Raw genomic sequence first — 5,989 nt, forward strand, 5'->3', positions numbered from 1 at the left:
AAAAAAAAAAAAAAAAAAAAAAAAAAATAGTGGTTGCTTTAAGACTTTCAGTCCTCCAAGAAAAGTCAAATATATTAATTTGAGAGACATAAGAATATTGCTGATTACAGTCACCCATCACTAACCTTCTGCAGAAAAAGGACCAAAGCAACAAACATAACTATATGCCAAATAGAGCATCTTTGGGTGGGGGGGCTCTGGTACTCAACAAGGAAGTGACTAAGACCCTCTGAGGCATGGAAATTCCATATTATAGCATAGAAAGGGAAGCAAACATGCTAGCATGAACTGGCTCAGAGCACAGAGGGACTTCCCCTTCTGGGGATAAAATAAGTGCTGATTCTCTCAGTGGTCACAGACTCTGAGCCTAGTATAGGGAGAATCCTAGAGTCCACATGCCTGTACTGTTTCATAGAGAGAATCCATGGCAGATACCCCAGACTTACTGGGATCCAGCATGTTGTAGCACAGCACCATATTGAAAGCAGAGCCACCACCAAACTAGAATGTGTCCTGCCATAGGGCTCAATAGCCCATGCAGCTTCACATCCCTAAGGCCCTGTTGACATTCCTCCACATCTACTCAGAGGGCTGCAATATTGCAACACAAACTAAACTCAGGTGTGTAGCCACATTCCTAGCACCTGAGTCCATGAAGTACTCTATACCTTGGGAAACAAGCAGTCCATCATATCAGGAAGATTGCCTCTAGGACAGCATGTGCACCTCAGAACTTGAGAGCTATCTGCCAGGGACTGCCCCTGCTGACAGTGACCCTGCCCCCTCCAGCAGTGGGAACATTGCACACTTATGCACACTGCGTAGTAACTTGAGAACTGACCAGCTTAGGGCTTGATGTCACCATTGCCAGTGCTCACACATATCACCCATGCGATTGAGGATTCGCCTGTCCAATATTTGGGCCCCCAGATAAACCATCCCACATCCTCCACAAACAATGCAGCCTAAACCAATGGAGAACTTGCATACACCACTGATGTTGATTATAGCCAAAGAACCATACATAGACTACACTACTGCAAAGTTAACTGACCAAAGTTAACTGACATTATATATTTCTATAAGAAAAAAGTCTTTACCTATGAAAGCTACATCCTAACACTTGAAAAGGCAGCTGGTAAACTGGATGTGGAGATATCAATAGAAATGTAAGAAATAAGAAAAAGCAAGGAAATATGACACCTCCAAATAAACAATAATTTTTAGTAACAGACTTTAAAGAAAAGGAAATCAATGAAATGTCTGAAAAATTCTCAAAATAATGAGCTTAAGAAAACTTGGGATACAATAAACACAGATAGACAATACACATAACTGAGGGAAAAATTATTATCTGAATGATAAATACAATAGACATAAATACCATGGGCATAAAACAAACAGAAATCTTTGAACTGAATAATTCAAGAAATGAAATAAAAGATATAAATAAGAACTTTAGTATTAGACTAGATCAAACAGAATAAAGAAATTCTGGATTTGAAGATGGATCTTATAAAATATCCCAGTTAACAAATTCTTGAAAAAATAAAAAAAGGTATGCAATATAATGAAAAACTACATGACATATGGGACACCATTAAATAAACAAATATTTGCATTTTGGCATTTTCAGAAGAAGAGATGCAAAAAAGCATAAAAACCCACTTGATGAAATACTTTCTAAAAAATATCCAATATTGGGAGAGATATAGATATCCAGATACAAGAAGTTCAAAGATTTCTAAATGGAATCAATAGAAAAATGTCTTCTCAAAGGTACATAACAGTTATATAATAAAAACTCAAAGACTAAGAGACAATTCTATGTTCATGAAGACAAAACTGTCAAGGCACATATAAAGGAATTCCCTTCAGACTGACATCAGATTTCTCAGCAGAAAGTTTATAGGCCAGGAGATAATAAGAATATATATATAAAGTGTTCAAAGATATAAATTATCAAGCAAGAATATTATACCAGCAAGACAATCCTTTAGAAATGAAGAATGAATAAAATATATTCCAGGCAAGTAAAAATTGAGGCAATTTATTACCACTAGACTGGTCCTAAGATAATGTTTAAGGGAGTCCTACATCTGGAAGCAAAAGGAATGATATCTATCATCATGGAAACACATGAATGCATAAAACTTAATGGTAGAACAGATACACAAGTGAGAAAAAAATAAAATGTTATCACTACAAAAAAACCCACAAGAATAAATAATTAGAGATGAGAAAAGAAGCAAAGAATTTACAAAACAATCAGAAATAATTAACTAAATGAAGAGGGGTAAGTCTTTCTCCCTCAATAACAACCTTGAAACAAATAATTTAAATCTAAATTTAAAGATATAGACTAGCAGAATAGATAAAAATCATGGCTCAACTACATGTTGCCTACAAGAAACTTACTTCACCCATAAAGACAAAAAAAGATTAAAAGTGAATAAGCTCCTGCAGTGTCCTGATTGGGCTGTGACTCCGCCCACTGGTCAGCATGTCATACCCAGGCAATCCCCCCCACAGGCTACCCTTCTTTTCATACATATCCTCCTGTAGGTCAAGAGCCATCTATTCTCCCTTCTGGTCAGTATCCTTATCCTAGTAGCATTCCTTCAAAGGGGGGAGGTGTCTACCCATAAGTGCCAAGTAGTGGCTACCCAGGAGCTGGAGGTCACCCTGCTTCTGAACATTATCCAGGCCCTGGAGGTTATCCTGGACCTCCACAGGTATAGGGAGCTCCATTGTATCCTGGAATTTCTCCAGGCAAAGGATTTTGGGTTTCGCCAGGTAGAGCAGTCTTCTCTGGCTATCCACAGCCACCTTTGCAAATTGAGAGTGGCTAGTATAATATTCTTCCTTGATAGTTTATTTCTTTAAGCATTTTAAATCTATTATTATTATCTCCTGTAAACTTTCTGCTGAGAAATCTGATGTTTGTCCTGGTGGCTTTCCTGGAGGACAGATGCATTCTCAGTATTCTGGAGGACAAGCTCCTTACCCTAGTCAGCCTGCGATAATGACTCAAGGCACTAAAGGAATAATATGGCCAGCTTTTAACTTCAGTGCTATGAGAGATGCATAAATTCTCCATAAACCAGAGAAGGACTTTGGGACAGAAGAGTGGGCAATTGCAGATGTTGTGACCAACCATTCCAATTATCAGAGGCAAAAAATTAAAACAACTTTTAAGACTGTTTATGGCAAGAATTTAATCAAAGATCTCAGATCAGAGTTAAGTGGAAATATGGAAGAACTGATCCTTATCCTGTTCATGCCTTCTGTATATCAGATGTCTAGAGTCTACAGAATGCAATGAAGGGAGCAGGAGCTCAGGAATGTGTGTTCATTGAGATTTCCTACAGAAAAACAAATCAGAAAATTCAAAAATTTGTCAGATGTTATCAATCAGAATTTGGACAAGATCCTGAAAAGGATATTAGATCAAACATATCAGGGCATTTTGAAAACTTACTTGTATTTATGTGCCAAGGAAATTGTGATGGGACTCAGAGTGCAACCCACTCAGGAAGATGCCCAGCATCTCTTTCAAGCTGGTGAGGGGAGACTAGGGACTGATGGATCTTGCTTTAATATGTTTCTTGCCACAAGAAGTTTTCCTCAGCAGAAAGCTACCACGGAGGCTTATTCCAGGATGGCTAATTGAGATTTGTTAAGCAGTGTGAGACATGAGTTTTCCACACATGCTGAAAGTGTTTTGAAGACCATCTTGCATTATGCCCTGAACCATCCTGCCGCCTTTGCTGAAAGACTCTACTATTCTATGAAAGGTGCTGGCACAGGTGACTGCAACCTAGTCACTGAGTGGAGTCAGAGTGAGATTGATCTTGTGCAAATAAAACAGATGTTCACTTAGCTATGTCAGAAGACCCCGGGCATGATGACTGAACATGACAGGAGTGGACATAACCGCAGGCTTCGTCTGGCCAATGTGGGTCAGTAGGAGGGATGTTTTTAAATGAATGAAGCTATTCACAGCTTATTCTTCAAAGTAACGACTGACCAGCATGAAGTAACATCAAGCATCATGTAACCAAGAGCTTTTTACTAAGTACAGTATCAGGGTAATATTGTTTGTGCTTGGTTTGCAAATATTGTTATTGCTTTTAATTCTAGTGCTTTTTTTCTCTATATACAGTCAATGTAAAGCCATATGGATACAGATTTTTATTAGGTCAGCCTGGGCTCCAAGAATGTCAGCTTAATGGGTCAGCAAGCCAGGCCCCAAAGAGTGTCAGCTCAGTGGTCTGTCAAACCTAGCCCCAAGATTATGGGTTCTAATGGACTGGCAGGCCAAGCCCTGAGAGTGTTGCTGGTTCAGTGAGCTGGCAAGCCAGCCCCAGAAGTGTCTCAGCTCTGGAGTCTCTACTTCTGCCAGTAGCTCTCCCAGTTCAGCTGGCTCTGTCAACTGGCAAGTCAGCCTTCAGGGTGTGTTGCTCTTTTGCTCCAACAATCTTCTGTAGCTCTTCACGTTTGGGTTCTTGTCTTGTGCACAGGAGGAATGAGGGTCACACATGGCCAGAAGGTGAGAAAGCAGCATTTATTGTGAGGACAGAAAAACCCTCAAAGTGGGAAGGGACCAGAGAGGGTTACCAATTTGGAGCTGAAACCTGGTGTTTATATAGCCCTAACACAAAATTGATTGGCTAACATTAACTGTGAGCCAATTGGTTGGTACTAGCTGTGCTGATTGGTCAGTTCTAAGAAATAATCAGCTGGATTTATGGGCCTAATAGTGAGATCATTGGTTTGCACTTAGCAGTAAGCTTATTGGTTTGTTTTCCATTCCCAGAAGTGAGTGTTTTCTTGCCCTAGCCTGCAGGGCTTCTAAGGAGCTTGTTTACCATCACAAATGTGTCAGTTAGAGAGGCCTGAAGGAATTGTGCCACTTTGTTATCAGAGGACCAGCTCTGTTTGCCTAACTTTTTTCTAACTATCTCCTCTCTCAATATCACAATGATGTAGTTATATTGCCATGTTTGTAAAGCATCATTCTCGCTAGTCTTATTCTAGTCAAGATATCAAATTACATAAATATTACAAGGCAACCCCCTTTGGGTCTCCTCCCAATGTGGGAGCTTTTTTTCTTCTCAATAAACCCTACTTTAAAAAATTACAGCAATATCTAAAATTTTTTAAAAAATGAATACATCGAGAAAAAGTATTCTCCACAAATGAAAAGCAAAGGTATATAGGAGTAACTATATGTTAGAGATAATAGATTTTTAGTTGAAAAACATAAAGAGGGATAAGAATAACATTATATAATGATGAAAGAAAATTTTACCAAGAGGTTATAACAATTATAGATATGCATGCACCCAACACCACAGCACCCAGATATATAAATCTAATATTATTGGAGCTATAGAGAGATATAGACTTCAATACAATAATAGTTGGGGACTTTGGCACCTCACTTTCACCATTGGAGAGATTATCTAGACCAAAAACATCAAGGAAAAATTGAATTTAAACTGTGTTATAGACCAAATGTACTTAACAAACTTGTATTGAACATTTTATACAGTAGCTAGCTGTAGAATACACACACTTTTTAATCCATATATAGTAGACTGTAATTCAGTACAGCCATTATGGAAAATAGTATGGAGGTTTCTCAAAACACTAAAAAGAGAACTACCATATGTTCCAGCAATTCTACTACTGGGTATATACCTAAAAAAGACAAAATTAGTAAGTCAAAGAGATATCTCCACCCCCAAGTTTATGGCAACACTAGTCACAATAGTCAAGCTATTGAGTTAACCTAAATGTCCATCAGTGGACAAATGGATAAAGAAATATGGCATAAGCTGGGCTCGATGGCTCAGCCTGTAATCCCGTACCTTTGGGAGACTGAGGTGAGTGGATTGCCTGAGCCTGTGGGTTCAAGACCCGCCTGGGCAGTGAGACCTCATCTCTACAATAAATTAGAAAAATCAGCCAGGCGTGGTAGCGC

At 38.8% G+C, this 5,989-nt stretch overlaps 1 pseudogene; it reads left to right on the top strand.

The window, feature by feature from the left end:
• Window positions 1–2,503: 2,503 nt before the first annotated feature.
• LOC103271390 lies at window positions 2,504–3,970 on the top strand (annotated as a pseudogene).
• Window positions 3,971–5,989: the final 2,019 nt, after the last annotated feature.

This window comes from Carlito syrichta, unplaced genomic scaffold (genome assembly GCF_000164805.1).
Source record: "Carlito syrichta isolate Samal-C Ts95f unplaced genomic scaffold, Tarsius_syrichta-2.0.1 Scaffold311616, whole genome shotgun sequence".
In the NCBI taxonomy this organism is placed as follows: domain Eukaryota; kingdom Metazoa; phylum Chordata; class Mammalia; order Primates; family Tarsiidae; genus Carlito; species Carlito syrichta.